At 45.4% G+C, this 17,901-nt stretch overlaps 1 protein-coding gene across 3 annotated transcripts in view; it reads left to right on the top strand.

The window, feature by feature from the left end:
- Positions 1–17,901, top strand: part of LEMD2 (LEM domain nuclear envelope protein 2) — a 159,701-nt gene that overhangs the window by 45,927 nt on the left and 95,873 nt on the right. The window lies entirely within an intron of this gene.

The raw sequence follows: 17,901 nt of genomic DNA, 5'->3' as shown, positions 1-17,901 counted from the left end.
TACACCTTTGGGGGCAATTTTTTTTATTATTGCATTGTACTTATTTTGCGCTAAAATAATTTTTTTCAATTGTTCTTTATTGAAAATATGAAATCCTTTTTTCTGTACCAGCAGCCTGTGGATTTTCTGTCTTTTCAGTTATCTGGTGAGCAGACAGACTCCTTATCTTTTCTTTCTGACATTATAAACGCTCATTAAAACTAAAGATATTAGAATTTTCCTAAAATTCGATTCACCAAATTTTGGGGGAAAAATTCAATTTGAACCGAATAAATTCACGGCGAATTTTGTTAAAAACGTCTATCTCCTGGCTGCAGAGAACCTTTATAGTGGTGTAGATCACTGTGCCTTGCTGTAACACGCATAGGGAGTCTACTTTGGTAGTGAAATAATAATAATACTGAGTCCATATGACATGCAGGCTTCGCACTGCACACTTCAGTTATTTGGGCAGTCACTGGGCCAAAACTGATCAAATAACTTGCGTATGAACTCAGCCTTACAGAACAATGATAGGGCCAAGAAGAAGCGCACTACTTTTACACCGTCATCAGCTGATTCCACGTAGATGTCTACAGACCCCTTTCTATTAAACGCTTATACAAGTAGAGCCCCCTTGACAGAGTGGAGAGGGTGTCAGCAGTAAGTTTGTGTCGACTTCACTGATTATTTTGCCCTTCCTCTGAACTGTCAAAACAATAACCTACAAAAAACAGATCCTATCTGTGGAGCATCTGCCTTCACTCGGTCAGTATTTGGTCAGAAATCCATCAGTAGTGCTAATGCCCAAAAAATCAGTAGTGGGTCCAAAACAAAGATGACATGTGAAAGGAATATTTGCATGTTTTCTGTGTTTTGTACCCATTCCTGCTTATGGGACCATACAGGCCTTTACAGCTGCTACACAGATAGGTTCCATTGTGCGTCTCATTTTGCCTTCCTTCTGACACATCCGCTTACTTGTATGTATCGCCTTACTTGTATGAAATGACACATGCTATTATATGTGTGACCATTCCTAGAGGTCTCTATACTAACAGTATTTATTAGGACTACTTATTTTGACATGGCTTTGAAGTTGTCGGGTATCTTGACCCCATAGTTAAAAGAAACTAATATGTAGGCGTCATTTGCGGCTCTTACTTTCTGACAGGACAAGCTATTCTAATACATTAGACCTACTAGGCTACCTATTACAAGTAGCTGAAACTGTGTCATCATCAATGGCCTTGCTGACTGCTCTGCCATCCTGAATTCAATATAGTGCCGTATACAATATTAAACTAAATGTCCCCTGAAGAGCCCGGTTATCAATATGGATGAAACGCGTAGGGACTTAATTGTATGCCACAATTTTTAGGCAGCAAATTTAGGCGCTAAGTGTGTATATATAAAGATCACATCTATATCAATAAATGTGTCTGGCATCGTAGTATATAAATATGTACATAGATATTTGTATGTGGGGATATACATATAGATAATCACACGTGTGATTAAACTTTGGTGTATCGCTAAACACGAGACATCTTGAGCAATTGTCTACTATCACATATGGTATCCACAGCTGTGGTGTTCCATTGCTCTGTGTACTGTAAGTTTGTTGTTTTTGTGTACCTAGAATAGGCCACTACCTAGAAACATAACAGCATTATAGGGTCAGACTAGGGCCTATCAGGAGGTTCCAGAACACGGGATCGCCCTTATCAGGGTGGCCATTCCGTTTATAGGCAGGGTTGTTAAGTATAGGGCCACATATAGGGATAGGCCCAAACCAACAAGCAATCACCCTACCTATACCGCTATGTCTTCAATCACAACGGAGGAATAGATACATTGCCATTGAACATTACAGTACATATCCCTGATGTGCCGTTTTTGTGTATTTTTTTTTCTTTTTCTGTGTCGTTTTTGTTTGTGGGAGTTTATTTTACATGTGACTTATATTAAAGGCTACGTTTTATAACAGGAGAAACCCTGTGATTACATCCGAAGAAGGGTCAAATAAATTATGTCAGCCAAGCCAAAAAGGCTAAATCGTGGCCCAGTCATGAAGTGGGGAGGGTGGGAACAGCATGAGAAGTCCACAGAGTTGCCCTATGACATATAGTGGTGAGGTGGAAGCAGCATGAGGAGGCCACAGAGAGCCCAATGACAGATTGTGGAGGTGGTGGCAGAATCAAGAAGACACAGAGTAGCACAATGACAGTGTGGGGGGGGACAGCAGCAGCATCAGGAGGAGGCCACAGAGTGGCAGCAGAGAGGTGGGTGGCAGCATCAGAATAGTAGCGGCAGCTTTTTCCAGGGCAAACAAATCCAGTTTGGCTGCCAAGTAGTCCAGCGGATCTTCAGTGTGGGGTGGCAGGGTGCTGTCCAAGTATGCTACCACCTGCTGGTTCAGGTCCTGCTCTGTCTAGCTGCTGGTGAGTAGTTTCTTCACTATGCGGGTGAAGGAAGCTGCTCATCAGCAACTCTAGACTCAGGCTGTTGCTGATGGAGCTGGTACTGCTCCTGCCGCCCCTCCCCAGCAGCCATGGCAGTGGAATTTGAGCGCTGAGGGCCCATCGATTAGACCAGCGAGAGGATGGACGATGGTGCAGATAGGAGGCGGCCAACTGACTTAAAAGTATGTCTCTTTAGTAGTTCAGTTTGTCCTCCCTCTCAGCGGGTGTAAAAAAAAAAAAAAAGGCCCCCATTTTGGACCGGTAGCGAGGGTCCAACAAGGTGGAGAGCCAGAAGTCATCCCTCTGCCGAATGGTGACAATTCGGCTGTCACTACCTATGCAAGTGAGCATGCAGCGGGCCATTTGCGCATGTGACTCAGAGGGACTCCCTGACTCCCATCTCCACTGCATACTGCCATGATGTGCCTGGGTCATCTCCCTCTTGCTTTTCCGGCTGCTCCAGCTCCTCCTCTCCTGTCACCTGTGTAGAAAAAACACCCATTTTGCTACACATTGCTTGTGTTCCAATGTCCTCCTCCTCCAGTTCAGCCCCCACAGGGCTCATGTTGCAGTAAGACCTAGTCACCACGTCTCCAGTCCCCTGACCAGCCATATTTAGCAGCATTTGTTCCAGGACATGAAGCAGTGGAATGACGTTGTTCATCCCGTAGTCCTGGTGACTGACAAATTACATGGCCTCCTCAAAGGGCCTGAGCAAACGGCAGGTGTCAGGCATGAGCTGCGAAGTTATCGAAGTTACACAAGGCAGTACTCCTGTCCGCTTGGATCATCAGGAAATTGTTTATGGCCTTTCTCTGTTCGTACATTTGGAGGGTGGAATTCCAACGGGTGGAAACGTAGCATATCAGCCTATGTTGGGGGATACCCTTCTGCAGCTTAAGGGAGGTGTGCTTCATGGTGTACAAGTGACTGAAATGCATGCAAAGTTTCCTGCCCATTTTTATGATGTCTTGCAGATGGGTGGAAGACTTCAGGAAATGCTTGACAACCAGATTGAACACGTGTGCCATGCAGGGCGCATGGCTCAGCCCTCCTTGACGCAGTGCTGACACCATGTTCTTCCCGTTGTCAGTCGCCATGGTTCCGATTTTCAGTTGTCGCGGAGAAAGCCAGGATTCGATTTCTTGCTGAAGGACACAGAGCAGTTCCTCCCCTGTGTGACTCCATTTGCCCAGGCAAACTAGGTGCAGAACAGCATGACGCCGCCGTGGTATGCTGGAGGGGCACTGTGAATTGTCCCAGCAGCAGAGGCTGAGGACACAGTGGAGGATGAGGAGGCAGAGGCAGACATTGTCCCTGGACCGACGGCGTGGCAAAGTGGAGGCGGAAGTGGCATCACCTGGCCAAGTTGCAGGAACCACATTCACCCAGTAGGCCGTAAAGGACATGTACTGTCCATGACCATAGTTATACCTCCACACGTCGGCGCTCCCGTGCACTTTGGCAGACAGCAACAGGCTCAAGGACTGGCCCACCTTCTGTTCTACATATTTGTGCAGGACTGGTACTGCCTTTTTGGCAAAGAAATGAAGGCTTGGGACTCTCCACCTTGGCGCGGTCCCAGCCATCAGTTCTCTGAAAGGTGCAGAGTCCACCTCTTGGAAAGGGAGGGACTTCAGCACCACCAACTTGGACAGGAGCACATTCAGCTTCTGCGCCGTTGGATGAGTGCTTGCATACTGTTGTCTCTGGTAATCGCTTCGGTGATCGATTGCTGACGGAATGAGTAATGAGGAGTAGAAGGAACAGGAGCATCGGTACCAGCAGATGCTGGGAATGACAGACAGCTCCCTTCAGCTATGGTGGTGAAGCCTTGACTGCCTGAAACCGGGTGCGTGCAGCTGGGTAATGCAGCGGTTGCTACAGCAGGCTGGACCACCACATCGGAGCCACGGTTCTCCCAGGCCACCGTATGGCAACGCTGCATATATTGACGCACGGCCGTAGTGCCAACATTGGCCCCCTGGCCATGCTTCACCTTCTGCCCACAGATTCTACATATGGCCACATTCACCTTCTCCGGCGGCTTAAGAAAAAAACTGCCACACCTCCAAGAAGTTGATTTTACCACCGACACTACCCACTGACTGAATGCTACCGCTGCTGCCTCTGTGAACCCCCCCCGTATCGGCGATCGCTGCAAACCGCAGGTCAACTCTTTCTGTAGTTTCTGATCACCGCAGGGATCAGAAACTTTAAAATGGCCAAAGTAAAAAAAATAAATATATGAACCCCCCACCTCCCCTGAATGATTTTATGTCGGTGGGGTGTAGGGGGCGGGTTGTGGGCGTTGGCGGGCGGTGCGGCAGTTGGGATCGCGATCCCCCGCCTGCCTCCTCCTGAATTTTCATTGGTGGTCAGTGGTGTATACCAGAGTGTCAGCACATTGCTGACACTCTGGTATAAACGGCTGACATCGCTGCAACTGCTGTATGGAAAGGGTTAAGTCAGGGAGCTCCCTCCCTCTGCCATCGAGGGGCTGCTGTGCCTTTGCAGCCCCCATATGGATGGGGGGACAGAGGGAGGGAGCTCCCCTCCTTCCCCGTCTGCTCAGTTGTGGCAAACTGGGAAGGTTCCCATGGCAACAGGACGCCTTCTCAGGCGTCCTGCTGTCCATGGTGCTAAACAGATCTATGCTAAAGGCATAGATCTGTTCAGTGTAAGTAAAATACAGTACAGTACCCTATATAGGGTACTGTACTGTTTTTTATACAGACATCAGACCCACTGGATCTTCAAGAACCAAGTGGGTCTGGGTCCAAAAAATGTTTTAAAAAAAAGGGAAAAAAAGTAAAGATAATAAAAACACATTTATCACTGAATAAAAAAAATAAAAATACACTACACATATTAGGTATCGCCGCGTCTGTAACGACCTGATCTATAAAACGGTCATGTTACTTTCCCCGCACGGAGAACACCATAAAAATAAAAAATGAAAACTATGAGGAAATTGAAATTTTGCCCACCTTACTTCCCAAAAAAGGTATTAAGTGATCAAAAGAGTCGCATGTATGCCGAAATAGTACCAATCAAACTATTACCTCATCCCGCAAAAATTAAACCCCTACATGAGACAATGGCCCAAAAAATAAAAAAACATAGGGACACTATAACATGATATTTTTTTTTTTGTTTCAAAGATATTATTGTGTAAAACTTACATAAATAAAAAAAAAGTATACATATTGGGTATCGCCGTGTCCGTATCGACCAGCTCTATAATATCACATGAGCTAACCCCTCAGATGAACACCGTAAAAAATAAAAACTGTACTAAATAAACAATTTTTTGTCACCTTACATCACAAAAAGTGTAATAGCAAGCGATCAAAAAGTCATATGCACCCCAAAATAGCGCTAATCAAACCGTCATCTCATCCCGCAAAAATGATGCCCTACCCAAGATAATCGCCCAAAAACTGAAAAAACTATGGCTCTCCGACTATGGAGAAAAATGAAATCATTGTGTAAAACTTGCATAAATAAAAAAATTGTATACATATTGGGTATCGCCGCATCCGTGACAACCTGCTCTATAAAAATACCACATGATCTAACCTGTCAGATGAATGTTGTAAATAACAACAAAAAAAGTGCCAAAAAAGCTATTTCTTGTTACCTTGCCTCACAAAAAGTGTAATATAGAGCAACCAAAAATCATATGTACCCTAAACTAGTACCAACAAAACTTCCACCCTATCCCGTAGTTTCTAAAATGGGGTCACTACAGTAGTTTACGACCACATATGGGGTGTTTCTGTAAACTACAGAATCAGGGCCATAAATATTGAGTCTTGTTTGGCTGTTAACCCTTGCTTTGTAACTGGAAAAAAATTATTAAAATGGAAAATCTGCCCAAAAAGTGAAATTTTGAAATTGTATCTCTATTTCCCATTAATTCTTGTGGAACACCTAAAGGGTCACAAAGTGACTTCAGACCTGAACTGGTCCCTAAAAATTGGGTTTTTGAAAAGTTCAGAACAATTTCAAGATTTGCTTCCAAACTTCTAAGCCTTGTAACATCCCCAAAATATAAAATATCATTCCCAAAATGATGCAAACATGAAGTAGACATATGGGGAATGTAAAGTAATATCTATTTTTGGAGGAATTACTATGTATTATAGAAGTAGAGAAATTGAAACTTGGAAATTTGCTATTTTTTTACAAATTTTTGGTAAATTTGGTATTTTGTTATAAATAAAAATGTATTTTTTTTAACTTCATTTTTCCAGTGTCATGAAGTACAATATGTGCCGAAAAAACAATATCAGAATGGCCTGGATAAGTCAAAGCGTTTTAAAGTTATCACCACATAAAGTGACACTGGTCAGATTTGCAAAAAATGGCCTGGTCTTTAAGGTGAAAATGAGCTTGGTCCTTAAGGTGTTAATCAGAATTCAGTCTTTATTCACACTTCGCAGAAAACAAAGTAACCTTAGTTTTAAGTCATTCTGTTCAGTTCACACCGTGCCGCGGGTACCGCATATAGAGTTCAAGTGCTGGTATGTGTTCACACCTTGCAGTAGATCTGCATAGAGTTCAGGTCCTGGATACCGTCGACTTGTCCTGCCAGACAGGCCGCAAACATACATCCAGCCAGAAGCACCTTATGGGCTCATTCAGACAGCCGTAAGTTTTGTTCCGCATGGGTTCCGTTCCACAGCACCGCAAAAAATATAGAACATGTCCTGTGTTTGTCAGTAAAACTCGGCTCCATGGCCCCAATCAAATCTAAGGATCAGCAAAAAACTGAATGTGTTCTGTATGCATTCCGTTTTTTGCGGACGGATCCACATTTTTACAGACCACAAAAAAAAAAACGTATGGCCGTCTGAATGAGCCCCAACACAGACACCTACTACACTCACTCTAGCTGGCAAGCTGACACCTAACTGTCTTAAAAAGCAATATATAAATATAAAAAAAAAATATATATATATATATATATATAGAGCTCCAGATGGCTACCAAAATGGTCACCAATGCGACTTGAAATTGCAAAATGGCAACAAGACTTTGCAGTCTTGTCGCCATTTGCGCCTAAATCCTCCGCTGCTCTGCCTCTAAGAAAAAAAGGCTTTCACCCAGCAGACACATGCTGCAGCCGTCTGCTGGGTGAAGATCCGCTCGCTCACACTACTCGGCATAGAGGGTGGGCATGGCTTGGGTTCCCGCATCTTGTGCTTCCACTTCCAGCAGTCTGCTTCTGAATTCACACGTCTGCGAGATCCCGGCCCAGAGTCCTGCTGAGTGCAGGAGCGCACAGCGTTATTGGTTGCCATGATGCAGTGCGCTTCCTGCTGCCACCGCAGTACAGTAATACACTGGTGTGACAACCAATGACGCAGTTCGCTCCTGCACTTAGCAGGACTCCGCGCCGGGATCTCACAGACGTGTGAATTCAAGCACTCTTACATTGCAAATCCAGTCAAGCTCCCAGCAGACCTTGGACTCCAGTTTTCCCTCACAACGACCTGATGTGACTAACAAGTCTCAAACGTTTAATGGCTTCCCTAATCTCATACACTTCAAGGAGCTTGAAACATGAGTATGTATTCTGCATATGTTCTTGTCCATATTCCACAGTTTCTACAGTGCTGATTGCACATTATTAGTATTAAGGACCATCATTACTGCATAAATAAATCAGGTTAATTAGTAATTAAAGGGATTTTCAAGAACTTTAATTCAAAAGAAATTAAGGGCAGGAAATATTAAAAAAATAAACTCACTCACTGGTTAATTCCCGGCCACTCCAGCGCTGATACAGTTTTTTCTTTCCTGAAGTGATGACATGGAATATGTCCATGTGACCATTGCAGACAATTACTGGCCTCATTGTTGATGCCAGCATGTGCAGCAGGTGACCATAGACTCACATCATGTGAATGTACAGCACTAGAAAATAAGGAAGGATCAGTGCAGGAGTGATGTGGGATTCAACCAGTGAGATTTTTGAGTACAAAATGTTTAAAGGGACTGTCCAGTGCAGTGCAAAATTTTAGTAAAGTATTTGGAGTGGTTTTATATTAAAGAATCAAAACTCACATCCCTCAATCCCTGATGTTCCCATTCCAACTGGGTTTCCACTGGTCTCTACTTAATGGTCCAGTCTCCACAAGCAGAAAAATGCCAGGAGAAGCCTGCTCAGCCAATCACTAGCAGTGGCGCTATACTTTTTTCTCGACCAGTGATTGACTGAACTGGCATTTCCTGTGTGCAGAGACCAGTGGGAACCCATTTAGCATTGAAATAGGAGTGGCAGGGGATCAGTGGTGGTGAGTATTGATTCTTTTTAAACCACCCTGAGCACTAAAAATTGTGCCTCCCTTGTCAACTCCTTTTAATATTTTTCCATATCAGCACTAAATCAGGGCTTGACAAATTTCCTTGGAATCTAGGAGCCAGCTAAAAAAGTTAGGAGCCAGGCGGAGCCGCGTCCAAGCCCCCAATAGATGCCCCCATAGTGCTCTCCCTCCCCCCCCCCTCCCAATAATGCTGTATACCATGTTACATATACCACCGCTCCGGACCCTATTGACTATAGTGGGGACGGGTGTGGAGCTCTGACGCAGCCTGGCAGTTCGCGGTGAGAGGCCGCCGGACTAAAAAGTTGGACATGCAGTACTTTTAGTCTGGTGGCCTTTCGCCATGCACTGCAGTGCTGCTCCAGCGAAACAGCGGAAGGACGGATCCGACAGGGTGAACAGCCTGCCGGATCCGTTCTGCCGCAAGTGTGAAAGAACCCTTTGTTATATAGCTACTGAATGAGACAGAAGAAGGGATGCCTTTAACATATATATCTCCTTGAGAAGCCAATTTTATCCTAAAGGGTTAATTCAAACTGTAATCTAAACTCTGTCCTGTCACTTCTCTTATCTCTCTGCTCCTGTCCCTTAATCTTATCACTGCTGCAAAAGCATCAGCCAACAGCCTCAGTGTAAACTGTTCTAGAGTCTGACTCAAAGAATCGAATGAGTCTCTAGCCAAGTCGGATCTTTAGATTCTACCTGTGACTCATTCGATTCTTTCTGACTCCCTGTACTTGTGTCAGTGACTCAGAGCTGCTAGTGCTTGCCTCAGCTCTGATTGGTTGGTGGGCGGGGAGGGGATGGGCTGGCAGAAGCAGCTTCCACTCTAGGATCAGATTTCACTGCTCCCGAGTCCCTCCCCTCCCTGCTGCCAGCGGCTCTGTGTGCTTTGACTCACTGACTCAGACGGAACTGTTTCAAGTGGTGCTGCCTCCGGACAGAACGGCAGCTCCGCACCCATCGCCCGGGCACCTTTGAAAACGGGCTGACAAATACCCAAGCGCTAGGACTAAATTCCTGGTCGCCATGGCGACCTGGCGCCTGGGATTTGTCGAGCCCTGCACTAAATGACATGTACAGTTGCTGTCTGATTTCTAGTGTGTTACTGGTTTAAGTTGTCCATGCATTAATGATGGACAACCTTGACACTTTTTTTTTTTTTTCTGGCACCTATTGCTGTTAGGCCCCATGCACACGGCCGTGTTTCACAGCCGTGTGCGGGCCGTGGAACCGCGGCCTGGATCCCTCCTGAGAGCAGGAGCGCACGGCGTCACTGGTTGCTATGACGCCGTGCGCTCCCTGCTGCCGGCACAGTACAGTAATACACTGGTATAGATCATACCAGTGTATTACTGTATTGCGGCAGCAGCAGGGAGCGCACGGCGTCATAGCAACCAGTGACGCCGTGCGCTCCTGCTCTCAGGAGGGATCCAGGCCGCGGTTCCACGGCCCGCACACGGCTTTGAAACACGGCCGTGTGCATGGGGCCTTAGATTGCTGTGTTAGATTATTTTCATTCATTGCAGGTGCTGATGGCCTAGTAAAAAATAAATTAAAAGCTCATGGTACGGTACTGTTCACAGACCTGCCTCATTGGTCATGTGCCAGCTGACTTAATCAACATGCACTGCTTAAAGCAGGCATCCTCAAACTGTGGCCCTCCAGCTGTTGCAAAACTACAACTCCCAGCATGCTCGAACAGCCTACAGGTATCTGCCTACAGCAGGGCATTGTGGGAGTTGTAGTTTTACAACAGCTGGAGGGCCGCAGTTTGAGGATGCCAGGCTTAAAGGGCTTATTGTGTCCTCTCAGACTTAGGCCTCTTGCACACGACCGTATGCATTTTGCGGTCTGCAAAAAATGGTTCTGCATAAAATACGGATGACATCCGTGTGCATTCTGTATTTTGCGGAACGTAACAGCTGGCCCCTAATAGAACAGTCCTTTCCTTGTCTGTAATGCGGACAATAATAGGACATGTTCTATTTTTTTGCGGAACAGAAGTACGGACATACAGAAACAGAATACACACGAGTAACTTCCGTTTATTTTGCGGACCCATTAAAATGAATGGTTCCGTATTCAGCCCGCAAAAAAAAACCCAACGGAATGGACATGGAAATAATATACACATTCGTGTGCATGAGGCCTTAGATGGCTTATATGCTCCTAAGCATCCCAGCTATATTATATATACAGTATTTTAAATTTGGCTCCTAAATTTTTCAGGTTAGGAGCCAATGGCTCCTTCATATTTTTTTTTCTTAGTCTGGAGCACTGATATATACAGTCGTGGCCAAAAGTTTTGAGAATTACATAAATATTGGAAATTGGAAAAGTTGCTGCTTAAGTTTTTATAATAGCAATTTGCATATACTTTTGGCCACGACTGTATATATTGTAAGAGATCACCTTCTTTCAGGGGGTCACAATATAAGTCCAAATGACAGTTTATTTTTACCATCCCAAACATAAATTATACATTTTGTATTAGCAAGTGCCCGTCTAGGCACTTGCTAATACAAAATAACGTATCCCTGACTCGCCTAAATAGCCACGGAAATCAAATGCGGCTTTCCTCAGCCAAACAGTCTGGCAGCCTCCAGGCTGTGAAAACTCTGGTACCTTTTGGGGGCATTCTGGCCCAGTAGTCCTCCTGACTCTGGCCGTGTGACCCTCGCTCCACAGGTGTCGCTGGGGGGGTCCCCCAAACTTCGGGCTATCGCGTAGCCTCGTGGCCCCTCAACCTCCCTGGCTGAAACAACTCAGAGCCTCTGCAGGTCTCTGTTCTAAATCACTGTTCCCTAACTGACACCCTGGTAGGTGCTTTATCCCAGTCTTCTTATCGCAAACCTCACCTACAATCCTCTCTGGACCAAGGGAACACCCTTCCTGGAAGGGTGTGGATTGGCAGATCCCACATCTAGTCCTATCTGCCAATCCAACTAAAATCCAGCCCAGAATGTACCAAAAACAACCTTGTCTCGGCAACCTACATGCTGCTGAGACTATTGCATCCCGGATTTTAGCTATCTCACCCAGCTGAGAGTGGAATATACACACCTTCCCGGATTGTCCACCTTATCAACATATAATAATAATAATAATAATATTATTAATTATTAAAGCGCCATTCATTCCATAGTGCTGTGCATATGAGAAGAGGTATACATACATAATACAGACAATTGCACTAATCCTAAACAAAACGAGTTACAAACTGGTGAAGAAGGAGAGGGCCCTGCCCGTGAGGGCTTACAATCTACATGGTATGGGAGAAGGGCACAGTAGGTGTGGGTGAAGTGAGGATCGAAGAGTGCGTATGGGGATGTATCGGGAAAGTAGCTCAGAGATGTAGGGAGTGGACAGGTTATGGAACGGCCTTGTATGTATTTGTTAGTACTTTGAAGTGAATTTGCTTGGCAATGGGGAGCCAGTGAAGGGATTGGCAGAGGGGAAAGGCAGAGGAGTAATAGGGTGAGAGGTAAATTAGTCCGGCAGCAGAGTTGAGGATAGATTGGAGGATGCAAGAGTGCTAGATGGAAGGCCACAGAGGAGAGTGTTGCAGTAGTCTAGGCAGGAGATGATGAGGGCATGTACACGCATTTTCGCATATTCAAAGTTAGGGAAAGCGGCGATGCGGGAGATGTTTTTGAATTGGAGGTGGCAGGTGGTGGAAAGGGCTTGGATGTATGGTCAGAAGGAAAGGGCAGAATACAAGGTCACTCCAAGGCAGCGGACTTGGTTGACTGGGGATAGTGTGCAGCTATTGATCAGGGGGTTGAGCAAGATGGGGGAAAGATTATGAATTCTGTTTTATCCATGTTAAGTTTTAGAAACCGGAAGGCAAAGAAGGATGATATAAAACAGTGTTTCCTAACCAGTGTGCCTCCAGCTGTTGCAAAACTACAACTCCCAGCATGCCCACACAGCAAAAGACTGTCCGGGCATGCTGGGAGTTGTAGTTTTGCAACAGCTGGAGGCACACTGGTTGGGAAACACTGATATAGAAGATAGACATTGTGGGATTCTTGATAGTAAGGTGGTGATGTTTGGACCAGAGAGGTTGATTTGTGTGTCGTCAGCATAGGAGTGATACTGAAAGCCATGGGACTCTATGAGCTGTCCCAGGCCAAAAGTGTAGATAGAGAAGAGCAGGAGTCCTAGGACAGAGCCTTGCGGGACACCAACAGAGAGGGAATGAGATGAGTGATATGGGAGTGGGAGACACAAAATGTATGTGTGTGTGTGTGTGTGTGTGTGTATATATGTGTGTATGTATATATATATATATATATATATATATATATATATATTATATTTAATGTGACATGCTCTAAACTTTTGAATGCAACTGTTCAATGTTTCAGTACTTTTTGCACAATTTTCTGTTTTCTAATAAGGAGCCCAATGGCAAAATTCACAACTGGTGTTTGATCCGCCGAATAAATTTTCTGGTTACATTAAGATTGGTATTTAACCACTTCAACCCCGCTAGCTAAAACCCCCTTAATGACCAGGCCACTTTTTACACTTCTGCACTACACTACTTTCACCGTTTATCGCTCGGTCATGCAACTTACCACCCAAATGAATTTTACCTCCTTTTCTTCTCACTAATAGAGCTTTCATTTGGTGGTATTTTATTGTTGCTGACATTTTTACTTTTTTTGTTATTAATCAAAATGTAACAAATTTTTTTGCAAAACAATTACATTTTTCACTTTCAGCTGTAAAATTTTGCAAAAAAAAAAAAAGACATCCATATATAAATTTTTCGCTACCTTTATTGTTCTACATGTCTTTGATAAAAAAAAAAATGTTTGGGCAAAAAAAAAAATGGTTTGGGTAAAAGTTATAGCGTTTACACACTATGGTACAAAAATGTGAATTTCGGCTTTTTGAAGCAGCTCTGACTTTCTGAGCACCTGTCATGTTTCCTGAGGTTCTACAATGCCCAAACAGTAGAAAAACCCCACAAATGACCCCATTTCGGAAAGTAGACACCCTAAGGTATTCGCTGATGGGCATAGTGAGTTCATAGAACTTTTAATTTTTTGTCACAAGTTAGCGGAAAATGATGATTTATAAATATTTTTTTTTTCTCCTTACAAAGTCTCATATTCCACTAACTTGCGACAAAAAATTTAAAATTCTAGGAACTCGCCATGCCCCTCACGGAATACCTTGGGGTGTCTTCTTTCCAAATGGGGTCACTTGTGGGGTAGTTATACTGCCCTGGCAATTTAGGGGCCCATATGTGTGAGAAGTAGTTTGCAATCAAAATCTGTAAAAAAAATGACCGGTGAAATCCGAAAGGTGCACTTTGGAATGTGGGTCCCTTTGCCCACCTAGGCTGCAAAAAAGTGTCACACATCTGGTATCGCAGTACTCAGGAGAAGTTGGGGAATGTGTTTTGGGGTGTCATTTTACATATAACCATGCTGGGTGAGAGAAATATCTTGGCAAAAGACAACTTTTCCAATTTTTTTATACAAAGTTGGCATTTGACCAAGATATTTTTCTCACCCAAGGAGAGGTTTGCAGCAGCTGTATGTGAATGGGCCCTAATAGCCCTGTGTGCCTGTCCTGGTGAGATGTGATCCCTATGCTAAGTGTACCTGTGTGTGGTACTTCCGGAAACACTCTCCAAAGTATAGGGCAGGGTGGTCAGGACAGTCAGGAAAGAAATAGCGGGTGTCACGCCTTATTCCACTCCTGCTACAGACACAACATTTTTTTCGGGGTGGCGGTCGGTTTGAGGTACCAGGAACGACACTGGGGAAATGTCGCTCGTGTAGACGGCTAACTACACTGGTGGATGGGGCCACTGAACCTCCTGGGTACAGGAGGTTCGCGATGATCTCTTCCTGAAATTTGAGGAAGGATCCAGTTCTCCCAGCCTTACTGTAGAGAACAAAACTATTATACAGAGCCAATTGAATTAGGTATACAGACACCTTCTTATACCAGCGTCTGGTTCTGCGGGACACTAAATACGGAGCCAACATCTGGTCATTGAAGTCCACCCCTCCCATGTGAAGGTTATAGTCGTGTACTGAGAGGGGCTTTTCAATGACACGGGTTGCTCGCTCAATTTGGATTGTCATGTCTGCGTGAATAGATGAGAGCATGTAAACGTCACGCTTGTCTCTCCATTTCACCGCGAGCAGTTCTTCGTTACACAATGCAGCCCTCTGCCCCCTTGCAAGACGGGTGGTAACGAGCCATTGGGGGAAGCCCGCGCGACTAGTTCGCGCGGTGCCACAGGCGCCAATCCGTTCTAGAAACAAATGCCTAAAGAGGGCCACACTTGTGTAAAAATTGTCCACATAAAGATGGTACCCCTTGCCGAATAAGGGTGATGCCAAGTCCCAGACTGTCTTCCCACTACTCCCCAGGTAGTCAGGGCAACCGACCGGCTCCAGGGTCTGATCTTTTCCCTCATAGATCCGAAATTTGTGGGTATAGCCTGTGGCCCTTTCACAGAGCTTATACAATTTGACCCCATACCGGACGCGCTTGCTTGGGATGTATTGTTTGAAGCCAAGGCGCCCGGTAAAATGTATCAGGGACTCGTCTACGCAGATGTTTTGCTCAGGGGTATACAAATCTGCAAATTTCAGGTTGAAATGGTCTATGAGGGGCCGAATTTTGTGGAGCCGGTCAAAAGCAGGGTGGCCTCTGGGACAGGAGGTGCTGTTATCACTAAAGTGCAGGAAACGCAGGATGGTCTCAAATCGTGTCCTGGACATAGCAGCAGAGAACATGGGCATGTGATGAATTGGGTTCGTGGACCAATATGACCGCAATTCATGCTTTTTACTTAGACCCATGTTGAGGAGAAGGCCCAGAAAAGTTTTAATTTCGGAAACTTGGACTGGTTTCCACCGGAAAGACTGGGCATAAGAGCTTCCCGGGTTGGCGGATATAAATTGTGTGGCATACCGATTTGTTTCGGCCACGACTAAGTCCAAGAGCTCCGCAGTCAAGAACAGCTCAAAAAATCCCAGGGCCGAACCAATCTGAGCTGTCTCAACCCGAAACTCCAGACTGGGCGGTGAAAGGGGGAACTACAGGTGCGGCTGAAGTTGGGGACTGCCAATCAGGGTTTGCCAGCACCTCAGGGATTCTAGGGGTTCTACGGGCACGTCTTTGCGGTGGCTGCGACGGGGTCACTACTGCTTGTGCCACCGTACTAGCTTCAACTGCCTTTCTGGTGCTCGCCACTTCACCAGGTTGTACGGCAGTGCTGGTACTAGGTCCAGGATGGGCTGCGCTGCTGGTGTATGCCTCACCACGTAATCCGACAGCACCAGCCCCACTCTGCTGCTCTTGAAGCGGATCCTGCGCAACCTGCGGTCTAGCGACACGGGGCCGGGTACGCCTGGTGCTATCAGGGACCTCAGCCTCCTCGTCCGAACTTTGGGTCAGAGAGCCACTGCTTTCTACAGGTTCGTATTCTGACCCGCTAGATTCATCAGATGAGGGTTCCCATTCCTCATCCGACTGGGTCAGAAGCCTGTAGGCCTCTTCAGAAGAATACCCCCTGTTTGACATTTGGGCAACTAAATTTAGGGGTATTCCCTGAGACTACCCAAGAAAAAAAGCAAGCCTGTCTTACAAAGTGGAGGCTAGCGAAGTACCGGAGGCCGCTGCGGTTGATCAAAAATATCAAAACTGATTTTTTTTTATCTCCGCATCTCACAGGACAGGCACATCCTTGTGGATCCTGTAAATTTTGTGGGTTCATTAAAAAATCCAAAAGCTTCACTAACAGCACTGCGGATAAAACGTTCTTCATTAAGTCTTTCCACAATTGCAAGTCAGTTGGTGTTGTGTATTTAATGACATGTATATGCAGCATCAAATATGTGGGTAAAACCATCAGAGAGCTAAGAAGACGGATTGGGGAGCATATTTTGGATATTACCAATCTCAAAGATACGCCAATTGCTCGTCATGTTCTTGACCTTCACAGGGGGGATACATCTTCGGTCAAATTTCAAGTGATCGACTCTGTGAAGCCGTCACCAAGGGGCGGTGATTATGATCGCATATTGTTGCAAAAAGAGGCGAGATGGATTTTTTCTCTGAATACCATCAAACCATCCGGCCTCAATGATGCGATCTCATACGTCCCGTTCATCTAGTGACCAGGCTGATTTCTTTGTGTTACTGTACAATGCACTATGAGAAGTGGATTCATGTGTGTGATCATTGATACAAGTGGCTACACACATGAATCTATGTGTCTGTCCGTTTTTACACACTTCTCTTGGAGTGACTCTCCTTCACTGTATATTACAATAAAGATGTCCATGCTGCGATAAATATATAAAGCCGCTTTGTAAATTCCTTGCTTTGTTTATGTGGCGCTTGCTGCGCTTTCCCTGTGACTCACCTTGTTCCTCCACCCTTCAGCCTTTAGTTTGCCTTGTGCCGTGCCTCCTGGCCGGATTGGCTGATTGACGGAGGCGTGTCTAACAGGGCGGGGTTTCACCCTGTAAAGCTCGGTGTTCTGTGGGCCGCTTTGCGGCCATCACAGTGCCGGATTACATGCACACTAGCACGCAGCACCTCAGCCTAGAGGTTGCTAGCTCAGGCAGGATAGTGACTGTTTGTAAAGCTCCGTACCTCACACTAGAGGAAAACGGTGCTAGGCAGGGATCTCTATCACTGACTGTTTGTTTGTCCATTACCTCGGTTATTAAAACAACACTGAGGCTCTGGGCTCTAGTATTAACCTGGTGCACATAGCTCCTGATGAAATGCATTCCCAATGCATGGAAACGCAGCGTTGAGCTGTTGCAAATAAGGGACATGTCAGGGCAACCATTGCTCCTTTAATCCACCTGGAGTGAATGCTATTGCTCTGCCATAGTCCAGCACCTGTGATTATTAGTGCAGTGAGAGTCTGCGCGCTGGCTCTCACTGTTTTGGAGTGGTGTTTGGTGGAATTCCCATACCAATACATCCCCTTGATACCTTTCACCCTGGGATACACATCTTGAACCCTGTGGTTGAATGAGCCCCTTATGCTAGTAGCTTGTGAGACTACACTGGCAATCCAGATGGTGGTGCTATTTGGTATATATCAGTGTTTTCACAATTGTTAA

This window comes from Bufo gargarizans, chromosome 3 (genome assembly GCF_014858855.1).
Source record: "Bufo gargarizans isolate SCDJY-AF-19 chromosome 3, ASM1485885v1, whole genome shotgun sequence".
NCBI lineage: Eukaryota > Metazoa > Chordata > Amphibia > Anura > Bufonidae > Bufo > Bufo gargarizans.
This window is presented reverse-complemented; position numbering and strand designations above follow the sequence as displayed.